The sequence below is a fragment of the Eleutherodactylus coqui genome, chromosome 4 (assembly GCF_035609145.1).
Source record: "Eleutherodactylus coqui strain aEleCoq1 chromosome 4, aEleCoq1.hap1, whole genome shotgun sequence".
Classification (NCBI taxonomy): Eukaryota; Metazoa; Chordata; class Amphibia; order Anura; family Eleutherodactylidae; genus Eleutherodactylus; species Eleutherodactylus coqui.
The window spans coordinates 284,423,190-284,436,662 of NC_089840.1; the positions used below are offsets into that span (position 1 = coordinate 284,423,190).

General features: G+C 45.3%; 1 long non-coding RNA gene across 1 annotated transcript; it reads right to left on the bottom strand.

Annotated features, from left to right (window-relative positions):
* Nucleotides 1-1,065: 1,065 nt before the first annotated feature.
* LOC136624541 (uncharacterized) lies at nucleotides 1,066-3,512 on the bottom strand. Its single transcript, XR_010792334.1, has 4 exons — nucleotides 3,248-3,512; nucleotides 1,770-1,913; nucleotides 1,387-1,485; nucleotides 1,066-1,292 (listed from the first exon to the last, which is right to left on the bottom strand). It is a non-coding gene; the product is annotated as an uncharacterized lncRNA (long non-coding RNA).
* Nucleotides 3,513-13,473: the final 9,961 nt, after the last annotated feature.

A 13,473-nucleotide genomic window follows, 5' to 3' on the forward strand; every position in this document is an offset into this window, starting at 1 on the left:
AGTATAAGCCAAGGTACCAACTTTTACCCCAAAAACCTGGGGTCAATTATTGACTTGAGTATAAGCCAAGGGGTAATATTAGGTACCTCGGCTAACACTGGGATCGGCTATACTCGAGTATGCATTGTGGCTGCTGCTACAGGCCAAGTGGGCAGTATTGTCCGGGTCTCCTGGACTCATGGTTAGTGTGGGGACTAGCGGTATAACCAGGAGCTTAGAAGTTCGCCCGCTAGCTTCACGTTTTGTCTACAATGTCAAGTAATACCTGTTCTTTATAATCAGCCTATCTGTTAGTAGTGGTTGCATTTTTGGCTTCTGTATGCAGTGTTTTCTATCTCTGTGTATTCTGTTCCGTCTCTGTTATATGCCATGCGTGTGTCCTGTTCTGTGGCTCCTAGGATCAGCTATGGCCCAGTTCCGAAGACCGCTGGGCCGCCCTCTTATTTGGGCGATGTCTATGCTTAGGTTGGGCCACTGTCGACCCCCCCCCCCCTTAGCACAGGGTTAGTTGCATGGATTACATTTTGGGTCCCATTTGTACATACTAACATAACATTAGGGCCACAATGGGTACATTTCTGAAAACAATACAAACAGGGGTATCCATTTTGGGGTGTCAGTGCACATGAAAATGATGATTTTTGGTGGAAAAAAAACTTAGAATAGCACATTAGCCAAAATAAAGCCATATTATAATTTTTTTTTATCATAATTCCATTAATTCCTGAAAATGTGTGATCTAAATACTCCTCACACCACTCAGTGAACACAAAGGGGTGTACTTTGTAAAATAGGGTCATTTTAGGGGGTATGTATTCTGACACCCACGAGCCTTTGCAATCTTGGCTCGGTGGAGGAAAAAGGATTTAGCAAAATGAGGAAAAATGAGGTTCAACTTGAATGTCTCCAAAATGGTTCCAAACAAAGGATGTTTTTGCAAATGTGGGTCTAGAATAAAGTGAACAGATGGAAATATGTTGGCAAGGATTTGTAGAGTATGCTTGCACATATGAGATATAACATTTGCAAATGTTAAAAAATTACAATGTCTTCAAAACTGTCAATATTAATTTTAATAAATATACCCAACTTCTGACTGCCCATTTTTACCACTTAAACGAAGTACAACAAGGCACAGAAAAAACAATGGAAGAATCACTTCGATTTGCAAACATGCCCATCTTGAAAGCGTCCTACTGAGCCAACATCGAGGACCGTCAGTCTCTCTGCTGCTTCAACAGTGATTGTGAGCAAACGCAGTGTGGTAATCTTGAAATAACTTATCAGCTCACCTGTAAAGAAGAAGGAAAAAAGTTTGCAAGAAAATAAATAAAAGCTTAGTCTATCCAAAAATACCCCCCCCCCCCCAAAAAAAAGGTGAGTCACCGGCAAAAAGCAGTCCATAAAACGAAGGGGTTCAAGATTGCTGAACGTCGAGGGTCTCTTCACTGTCGGACAGCCTTCCCATTCTCAAGGACGTCAGATCTGCAGGAAATGACGAAAAATCAGCAGGTTAACAGTCACATCACACCAGTATTACTGATCCCTAGATCCGTTCCACCCACTTACATTGACCACTACTCCCCCAACCTGGTCAGAAGAATCAAGAATCTTATTTTTATATATTATATACACACACACACACACACACACACACGCACGCACGCGTGCGTACATACATATGCAAGCGAAAACCTGCAAATATGCGCAAAATAAGCACGTATGAGCAGATGCACGCAATGAAAATTTTAGCAGATGCAGCATCTTACCTCGACGAGTTATGTCAGCTTGTGTGCAAGCGAAGCGAAATTCTTCTCAAAACGCGTCCAAACGTCAGGATCATCTCCACACGTAAGTTTGCAAAAAAGCTCACAAATCTCGGGTGGCCGCGTCTCCACACGTAGCGCACAAATCTGCCAAAAAAGACAGGTTTCGTCAGGTGGCGTCGCGCAAATCTCAGGTAGGTACTCACCACACAGCGCATTAATCCCAGGTAGGTACTCACCACACAGCGCATTAATCTCAGGTAGGTACTCACCACACAGCGCATTAATCTCAGGTAGGTACTCACCACACGTACCACACAGCGCATCAATCTCAGGTAGGTACTCAGCACACAGCGCATCAATCTCAGGTAGGTACTCAGCACACAGCGCATCAATCTCAGGTAGGTACTCAGCACACAGCGCATCAATCTCAGGTAGGTACTCAGCACACAGCGCATCAATCTCAGGTAGGTACTCAGCACACAGCGCATCAATCTCAGGTAGGTACTCAGCACAGCGCATCAATCTCAGGTAGGTACTCAGCACAGCGCATCAATCTCAGGTAGGTACTCAGCACACAGCGCATCAATCTCAGGTAGGTACTCAGCACACAGCGCATCAATCTCAGGTAGGTACTCAGCACACAGCGCATCAATCTCAGGTAGGTACTCAGCACACAGCGCATCAATCTCAGGTAGGTACTCACCACACAGCGCATCAATCTCAGGTAGGTACTCACCACACAGCGCATTAATCCCAGGTAGGTACTCACCACACAGCGCATTAATCTCAGGTAGGTACTCACCACACAGCGCATTAATCTCAGGTAGGTACTCACCACACGTACCACACAGCGCATCAATCTCAGGTAGGTACTCAGCACACAGCGCATCAATCTCAGGTAGGTACTCAGCACACAGCGCATCAATCTCAGGTAGGTACTCAGCACACAGCGCATCAATCTCAGGTAGGTACTCAGCACACAGCGCATCAATCTCAGGTAGGTACTCAGCACACAGCGCATCAATCTCAGGTAGGTACTCAGCACACAGCGCATCAATCTCAGGTAGGTACTCAGCACACAGCGCATCAATCTCAGGTAGGTACTCAGCACAGCGCATCAATCTCAGGTAGGTACTCAGCACACAGCGCATCAATCTCAGGTAGGTACTCAGCACACAGCGCATCAATCTCAGGTAGGTACTCAGCACACAGCGCATCAATCTCAGGTAGGTACTCAGCACACAGCGCATCAATCTCAGGTAGGTACTCACCACACAGCGCATCAATCTCAGGTAGGTACTCACCACACAGCGCATTAATCTCAGGTAGGTACTCACCAGACGTAGCGCACAGCGCATTAATCTCAGGTAGGTACTCACCACACAGCACATAAATCTCAGGTAGGTACTCAGCACACAGCACATAAATCTCAGGTAGGTACTCAGCACACAGCGCATTAATCTCAGGTAGGTACTCACCACACAGCGCAGAAATCTTCCTCTCCCACGTTGAAAGTAGTATAAAAGGCTCCAACCATCAGCTTCCTCTGTAGATGCCAGCGCTCGGAATTCGCGGGCAAATTCAAGTATCGGTGACGTCACCGGTCACGTGAGGCGCGGGCACAGCTCTCATCGTGCACGGCAGCTGAACTGTACTGCTCGTGCACCATGGGAAGTCACATGGTGCCGATTCCAGCCACCTCATTGGCTGGAATCGGCAGCAGGAATAACTGAAGCGTAAACTACTAATATGCGTGCTGGTGACCCCACATACCTCCACCTGCAGCCGGACAGGAGCCGTGGGGTTGTTCTGTGCTTACAGGACCTGTGATGATGTCACCGTCATGTGATCAGTGTGTGGGAGGAGACAAGGGGTCACATGACCAGGTCTCTCCGCTCAGTGGATGCAGGACTCTGCTGTGTGAGGATGTATTCAGAGAGTGGATGGAGCAGAGCTGAGCGTGTGCGAGACGGAGGAGCGGAGCCGAGCGTGTGCGAGACGGAGGAGCGGAGCCGAGCGTGTGCGAGACGGAGGAGCGGAGCCGAGCGCGTGCGAGACGGGGGGGTGGGGGGCCGAGCATGTAATGTACGCAGAGGGATACGTTTGTTTATGTAATATACGTGTAGCCGGGGGGTTGCTGGCATTTGGGGTCTGGGGTGGTAAACTGCAGACCCCCAGCCTGGCGCCATGAATCCCAGGACAAGTGTCGCTCTTGGCTCCATCGGTGACCACAGGCCCCCTATACCGGCTGTAGTTATGGGGCAGCGAGGAGTCGGAGGTTCTCTGCTCTATTTTTCTCCAGAATCGCACAATACATAAAACCACCCATATATTCTGCTCCCCCAGTCTCAGTCAGCGCAGCATCTCCTTCCCTCCATGCGGCGCTGCTGCCCGGTGCTGGAGGCCGATGTAGTGACATCTTCACACCTCCTGCGCCGGTCAGTGACAGCAAGAGGGGAAGAAGACGCTGCGCTGATCGGGGCTGAGGGGAGGGTAATATATATTATCTCTAAACACTCAGTGGGGCGTTATTACTATATAAGGGGCATTACTGCAGGACTTTATAAGTTGGCATTATTACCATATGAGGCATTCAGGGGGTCAATATTATAGAGTGGAGGTCAGGTGGGCACTGTTATTCTATAAGGTGGTGCTCACAGTCAGAATTTTTACTTAAACCACAAGTCACTGACTGACTGACTCACCAAAAGTTCTCCAACTTCCCGATGTCGTAGAAACATGAAATTTGGCACAAGCATAGATTATCTCCAAAATAGGAAAAGTAATTGGGTCCCAACTCGATTATTCAATTCTAGCGCAAAAGAATTGGCGTCGAAATTTTGCGTACGGAATCTAAATCTCTCACTTCCCAATGTCATAGAAACTTAAAATTTGTCACAAGCATTGATTGTCATAAATAGGAAAAGTAATTGGGTCCCAACTCGATTATTCAATTCTAGCGCAAAAGAATTAGCGTCGAAATTTAACGTACATAATCTAAATCTCTCACTTCCCAATGTCATAGAAACATGAAATTTGCCATAAGCATTGAATATGTCATAAATAGGAAACGCTAATGGGTCCCAACTCGATTATACAATTCTAGCACAAAAGAACTAGCGTCCAAATTTTACGTACGGAATCTAATTCTCTCACTTCTTGGTATCATAGAAACATGAAATTTGGCAGGAGCATTGATTATGTCATAAATAGAAACAGTTAATGGGTCCCAACTCAATTGTTCAATTCTAAGCGCAAAATAATTAGCGTCCACATTTTACGTACGAAATCTAATTCTCTCACTTCCCGATGTCATAGAAACTTGAAATTTGGCACGAGCATTGATTATGTCATAAATAGGAAAAGCTAATGGGTCCCAACTCGATTATTCAATTCTAAGTGCAAAAGAATTAGTGTCCAAATTTTACGTATGTAATCTAATTCTCTCACTTCCTGATGTCATTTTGTATAAAGGAAACGTCACATGGTTACCTTCCGTGGTGTTTCCTGGGTAACGCAGAGAATTATGCAAAAAGGTGAACATATGTTTTTCCGGTATCTCTAAAGTAACCACGACTTCAGAAGATTTTCCATGTGAACACCAGATAAACACCAGTACCAAATTAACTCGGGCGAAGCCGGGTATATCAGCTAGTTAATGTATATGGGGAACAAAAGGGCACTATTTCTAGGATGCATACAGGGGGCACTATTACTTACAAGGGACCACTACTGTGGCAATTATTACTGTGTGTGGGCACAAAACGGGCATCATCATCATCATGGGGGAGTCTAGCTAACTGCCATCAGGAAGCTTGGGTCAGAGAGGTGATCTCTACCGGGTACAAGAGAGATATTTTCTCTACCCCACCATCATTTCTTTCCATCTCATCCTCCCCAATCTCCCTCTCTTGCTTCAGCTTTCAAACAAACTTAATTTGCTTTTGGGCCAGCAGCCATTGTTCTGTTCCAAGTTCATGGAGTTCTGTCTGAAACTGTTCATCATCCCAAGAAGGATGGCTCAGCCGGCCCATGATGGACCTGAAACACCTGAACCAGTAGATCCGTCCTCTCCGTTTACAAATGGATTCTCTCTGCTGTGTGATAGCTTTCATAGAGGCCAATGAGTTCCTATTCTGGGGGACATTTGGGATGGTTACCTGCACATTCCCATCCCCCACATTGGGGTCTCCTCCACCTTGTGCTTCACTCTGATGACTTCCAGTTTGTGGCGCTTCCATTTGGATTGACTGTGGCTTTTGTGAGAAGTAATATGTTTACATATCTCATCAAACAAGAAACTAATTGTTCCACACACACACACACACACACACACACACACACACACTGCTGACCCGCCCTACAAATTAGCATAACTTAGTAGTTCAGTCCCAGCTTCCGGTGATAACCCCTCCCTATGACGTTTTATTATACTTTGGAGTTATGAAGCCATTCCATCCCCCATGTAATGTTTGGTAATGGATGGTGGGGGTGTGATTGTGTGCCCTGTCCATCTGTCTGGGAACAGCTAAAAGGGGAGGAGTATTTTTGCAGGTGAGCACTTACCTTTCCAAGATTTGGACAGGGTTGCACACATTCTATCATCACCAAAAATCCACCAGACATCCTGCAGTGGAGATGAACATAGTTTGCCATCCTGACCCATTAGTTATGGTGATCTCTAGGTTCAGAGGGCAAAATGCTCCTAGGAGATTCTTCAAGTGAATGATGCCGTATTCAGACTTGAAGCAGGTGTAAGGACCAGGATAAAATTTAACACCTTGTACTGGAGGTGTCGTTTTTGAAAAGCGGAACAAATTAGCCAAGAGTATACATATAGACTAGAGTCATTATATACCTGTTTCTGAAATAAGTGCTCAAAACATCTTATGGCTCCTGGATGGGTCAAATTATTAACTGCAAGTGGAACAGTGCCGAGATGATGTCTGGCAGTCAGCTTTATTGCTGCTGGAAGCTGTAAATCTAACCCAGCGTAGCCAAATAGTGGAGTCACCATAGCCTATTTCTAATGCAGTTTGTTGCTTGCTAGTGATATTTTCTACTAAAGTCCTCTAACACGTATGGTAGGTCAGAAGTTCTTATAGAATTAATCAGGCATTTCTCCTTTTGATTTTTAGTTTGTTGGATTTTCAACAGGGTTTTATTGTTATGCAGGAAAAACTGGCCTTGGCCCTCCACATTACCCGTATATATTTTTGGGGATTTTTGATTGTTATCCATAGAGGTCGACAATTACCTTTCTACCATTCACAAGATCCTCCTTTTCTAGGAAATGTAAGGTGCATATCTGCCTGTGGCTTGCCAGGGGGTGTAACCCCAAGATGTACCTGTGTTCCATGCTGTCCGAGACCAGGAAGAACAATAATAATCATCTAGTGAGGTTACACAAATATAATATGGAGTGTTTAGGGGTTCTAGCTGAAACTGAGAGGCTCATTTGACTCACAATAGTCAAACTTAATAGTGACACTGGTAGAATTGGTATCAACATATATGAATATGGGTTTTTGCCCATTTTTGTTGTTTAACCATGAGTTAGCAGCACAGAGTGGTATGGGGGAACAAAGTAAGGATACTTAGACAAAGCACTTCATTCTTCCTTTGATTCAAGTACTTTCTTGAAGTCCGAGGCATCTATCCAGTTGTACTTCCCTTGTAGCTTAACAGAAGTGGGAGTGTTTAGCAGGACTTGGAAAGGACCATCATACCGAGGTTCAAGAGTTTTACGGACATGTGTTTTGATGATGACCCAATCTCTTGGTTTGAGGCAGTGTGTGCCTTCTACTGAGTTAGGATCTGGAAGAGAAGCATAAACCTTTCCATGCAGTTTAGTCATTTGAGAGGTCAGTTTCTGCATGTATTGTGACATATCAAATTGAAACTGTAATTGCTGAGGAAAGTATAGGCCTAAACAAGTTGCTGCGCCAAATAGAATCTCATAAGGGCTGAGACCTGTCTGTTTGGTGGTTGTGTGTCTTATTGAAAAGAGAGCCAAGGAAAAACACTCACGCCAAGGTTTGTTCAACTCAGTTATTGGTTTCAAAATTTTGCTTCAACCTCTCTACTCTCTCACTGCTCTGAGGATGGTAGGGTTGTAGAATGCCGGTTCTATTCCTAACGTTCCTGCCATCTCAGTCATTACTGCTGATTTAACGTGAGTACACTTGAAATGGTTTCTGGAACACCAAACCTACAGACCACTTCAGAAAGAAGTTTTTTGGCTGTATTTTTGACGGTAGTCGCAGAAACGGGGTAAGCCTCTACCCAACCAGAGAAGATATCAATACGTACAAGGATATATTGAAACGGTCCAGATTGAGGAAGTTGTATGTATTGGTCTTCAACCTCTGAAAGGTGTACAAGGGCATGGGAGTGTATTGAGAATGCACAAGTCATACATCCTTGAGTGAAAGAGGCAGCAACTACTGAAAAACTAATATCGAGAAACAAGATCACACATTGCAATTTTAGAGGCATGCGTAGGACCATGTGTTATGGAGGCTAGCACAGAAAACAAGGCTTTGGGAAGACAAGGCTTCCCATGAAATATCCGCATGCCATTGAAATCTGAAGTGGCTTCTTTTGATTGCCAACCCGACACTTCATGGGAAGATGCTTTTTTTCTGAAAAGACAGAAGATGTTGACAGGTGGGCAGAACTGCCGGTGTAAGGGGCAGCAAGGCTGCTTGGTCTGCTAAGGCATTACCCTTAGGTTGAGGAGACTTAGTTGAGGTGTGTGCCTTGACTTTGAGGATGGCCATCAAGAGCAGACTTTAGTGCTTCAACTTGTGTCTGGTGTTTTATTGGCGGGCCCATACACGTAAGGAAGAATTTAGCATTCCAGATTGGACCGTAGTCGTGTGCAATGCCAAAGGCATATCTAGAATCCGTGTAGATATTGGCTGTCTTGTCTTATGCCAACATACATAGACATGTGCAGGTAATGATTGTTGATGAAGGACAGTGGTCTGTGTGGTGACTGCATATCCAGTGTGGAATTGTCCATCTACAACATACCTGGAGCCATCAACAAACAAAGTTAGAATGGAACTGAGTAATAGTGTCCTTGATGAAGTCAAACCCATATGTTTCGATCTGCATGAGCTGCACGCAGTTGTGAGATTCTTCTTGCATTGCTTAGTCAGTGTCATCCTGTTCTGGTAAGAGAGTGGAAGGATTCAAAGTTTGACAGCGGGTGATGGTGATGTTGGCAGGCATCAGGAAGGCACACTGGAGTCTCAGATGATAGGCTGCAGACAAGTGCTTGGGCTGAACCTGTGTTAGAATGGCACAAATGTCCTGTGGTGCTAACACTTGTACCTCATGATCCAAAACCAGGTCCGCTGACTTGTCCAACATCCTGGAGACTGCCGCTACTGCTTGTAGACAGAAAGGTGATCCTCTAGCAATGGGGTCTAACCTGCTGCAGTAGTAGGCAATGCGTCGTTGGTGCCCTCCATGCTGCTGTGTGAGGATTGCTGCTGCGTGTCCATTGTTCTCGTTGCAGTAGAGCCTGAAGGGTTTGTCGTAGTTGGGCAAGGCTGGGGCTGCCAAGATGGCTGTTTTGAGCTAGTTCAAGGAGTCGGTGGCCTCCTTTGTAAGTTGGAAGGGTTCCTTATTAATACAGTCATACAGCGGCTGCATCAGTTGCGAGGCATTCACAATCCGTGGTCTACAATAAGAAACAAGTCCTAGAAAGGTACATAGTTTGGAGACAGAAGTGGGTACCTTAATGTCCATAACGGCAGATTTGCGGACCGGGGTGAGATCACGAGCTCCTACCATTACACAATGTCCAAGAAAACTTACAGATGAACAGCAAAACTGGAGCTTCTTCTTTGATGCCTTACACCCATTCTTTTCCAGGAATTGAAAGAGAGAAATTAAAGCTTCCACACATGTGGCTTTCTCTGGAGCACAGAGGAAAAGGTCGTCAACGTACTGTAACAAAACAGCAGCCTATGAATCAGGTCGCCAGCCTTCCAACACTTGACCCATGAGCTATGAGAACGGGGAGGGTGAATTCTGAGCTCTCTGTGGCAACACAACCCAGGTATATTGTTTGCCTTTGTATGTGAAAGCAAACAAATACCAGCTGTTTTCATGCAAAGGATTGAGAAAAAGGCGTTAGCCAAATCCACAACTGTATAGAAACAAGTCCGAGCGGGAATTGTGCCAACAAAGTGTGTGGGTTAGGTACAATGGGCATGTCCAAGACATTTGTCTCATTGACTGCTCTGAGATCCTGCACCATTCTGTATTGGGCAAGTTGTCCCAACTTTCTTTTTGACCGGAAACAGAGGGGTGTTGCAGGGTGACTTCATTGCAATTACTGCCCCATTTTGCAGTAAGTCCTCCAGATGACTATAAATGGTTTCTGTTTGTGGAACGGATAGTGAGCACTGAGATTTATATGGCAAGGGGGCGCCTGGTTTCAACATGATCTGAACTGTTGGAACTGGTAGTCTGCCTATATCCGCTGCTCCCTTGCTCCAGAGGTTGGCTGGAACTTGTTGTAGGCACTGTTCCAACTCCTCCTCCAACAACAATGGTGTGCATATGGCTATAGGTGTTTCTGAAGATTGACAACAAGCAGCAAGTATACAGGTTTCCTTCTCTGCTAACTGACCTGTGATTTTAACTGACCCATCCTCCCTTAAATCTAAAGAAGTGAAGATTTTCTGCAGCAAATCAGATTCACTTTCATTGCTTGGACAAGGGAGTATTTTTTGCTGTTCCATCTACTCCTACATATGAAAGGTTTTGTTTACTGATGTCACTCTCGTTAACATTTCTGCTGTGTATTACACTAGTGGCTGCTCCGGTGATTACCAGAAAGGGGAGAGGATCTTCTGAATCTATAGTCAAAGATACAATAAGTGCTGGGCCCCTTCTGGATTTGTAAACTTGCAAAGGGCAGATTTCATCAAAGAGCACAGACACTGAATTACCTGTTTCCTAATGGCCAGAGGAGGACAGTCCGGTTTGGACTGTCCATTCTGAGCCTTAAGAGGTGCCCTACATTGCCTATGCATGTGGCCCTGTTTGTCATAGTTGTAGCAGGTGATGGGTTTGCGAGGTCCATGATTGTGCTGGTTTACAAGTACTGTAGTACAGGTAGATAGCTCCAAACTATGGGCAACCTGGAGGAGAGCCTGAGCATCTAAAGTGCATTATTCAGAACATGTGGTTTTTAGTTTGTCCTTCAGGTTCTTTTTGAGAACTCCCACAAAGGCTTGTGTAAGAAGTTGGGACATGTGCAGGGATATTCAACAATAGAGAGACTCAGCAGCACCACACAATATATACACCAGATCGGTGTGGGAGTACTTGCCATGCACGCCAAAATCTGGATCCGGACACCAAAAATCCACAAACGTATACTCCAAAATAAATAGAGCATAGGCAGCACCAGGGAATCCAAGAAGTAGATCAGTATAGGTCAAACGAACTCCATATTTGTATTACAAAAAAACATCTAACATGTCCATCAACGATGTTTCGACCAACATACCGTGGTCTTTGTCAAGCTTATACATACAACACAATACATCCCTTAACTAGTGAAACCACCCCCATAAAATCAGAATAAAATAGAACTCACGTGTGTATCCCAGGAGAAGCGTCCACAGAATGGCTCCCATCTCATCGCTATGGTATTACACAGCCCAACTGCGCATGTCTGCACAAATGCCACACCCATAATGTCCCAAAGGGACTGACGCGACAATAATGGCTACCTCGCATGCAGCACTATTGACCATTAGATATTGCTGTCTGTTGATAAAACAGTCTTACCACTCGTAAGACTTTTGTGGTCAAGAGTTTGATTCAAGAAAACAGATGTAGTCAAGCTTTTCATAACATGTCAACATATTCTGTATACTTAAGTTTCTGTATCTTCCTGTTTCAGTTGTACACTACATATAATTCCTGATTTTAAGCCTGTTCCACTAAGTCAATCAAGATGAGAAATACACACATTTATTCTAGTTAACTTTAACAGTTTATATGCCATGACAGTATGTTTCTATGAAGAGATGCATCTTTAAGGTGCATATGAAGTTCCGTACATGTACGGATGTTTTCGGGTAGAGCATTCCAGAGGAAAGGTAACACTCCAGAGAAATGAGCAGTGAGTTGCAGTAGTCGAGTCAGGAATGAAGGAATGTGCCAATGAGTGTCTTTAGCGTGTCCATAGTGAGGAATGGATGGGTTTTAGCAATTTTCCTGAAGTGCAGGTGGCATGTTTGGGCTAGAGATTGAATCCCACATTCAAGGAGAGGTTAGAATTCAGTGTGACCCCAAGGCAGCAGGCATACTGTCTGTGGGTTATGATGGTGCCAAATACTGATATGGAGATGTTGGGGGGAGGTTTGCTGGTTGAGAGCGTAAAGGCAAGGAGGTTAGTTTTTAAGATTGTAAGGCCTCTTGCACGCTGGGGCGAGAGTCGCGCAATTTTCTTGCGTTGCGACAATGTTACAAATTGCATGTATGTGAAGCCAATCCTTTCCTATGGGTTCCTTCATATTTGCGAGGTTTTGTAGCATGCCACATTGCGAGACAAAAACCTTGTGGGTTTCGCGATATGCACGTTACTTGCAATGTTTTGTAGCCCATGTTTCCCTGTTGCATTGCCAATGAATGGCTGTGATTGGTTCATTGAGTGCTGGCTCTGATTGACTGAGCCCCCTGGCACTCAGCCAATCAGTTGCAGCCCTCCTGGAGGCAGGCATTTTAAAATTCCTTACCAGGAAGAGATGCCTGAAGACAACTGCTGGAAACTGGGGAGAGGATGCAGGGCACCAGACAGTATTTCTTAGGTGATGTATTTGTTTGTTTGTTTTTAATGCAGCTAGGACTAATTTTCGGGGTAGGGCTTACATTTCAAGCCCATCCCCCCCTCCCAAAAATCCTCAGCAGACTGCCTGCGAGGTTTTAGAGGAAGAGTACAAAGATGTTACGGGAGGTCAAATCTATTGATCGTTTGTCGGCCTGTGTAGATGGAGCAGCAAAAGGGGCCTAGGACCGAGCTCTGGGGGACCCCAACAGCGGGGGGTGGGAGGGGGGATACAGGCAGTGAAGGAGACGCTGAAAGAGCAGTCAAAGGTAGGAGAAGAACCAGGAGAGAGCAGTGAAGCATAGCTAGGAGGAGGTCATGGTCGACAGTGTCAAATGCAGCAAAGCGGTCAGAAGAGGATTAGTAGGGAGTAGTTGTCCCTCAATTTTGACATCATCAGGTGGTTAGATACTTGTGTGTGACGTTTCGGTCGAATGTAGGGAGTGGAAGTCGGACTAGAGGGGCTCAAGAAGAGAGTTATCAGAGAGAAAGCGAGTGAGGTGGGAATAGACCAGGAATTCAAGTAGTTTGGAGATGAATGGGAGGTTGGAAATGGTTTGGTAGTTGTCAGCGTCGGTCGGGTCTGTTTCTTTAGCAGAGGGGATATGATGAAGTATTTGAATGAGGAAGGGAAAATACCTGAGGTTAGGGAGAGGTTAAAGATTGTGGTGAGGTGGGTAATGATAGTTGGGAAAGGGCACCAGAGGAGGTGTGAGGAAAGAGGGCCGCTAGTGCAGGTGGTGGGGTGAGCAGCAGAAAGCAGTCTGGAGACTACTTCGTCTTTTATTGGTTCGAGAACAGATAGTGAGTTAGTGATGGATGCAATGCTGAAGAGGCCAGGAT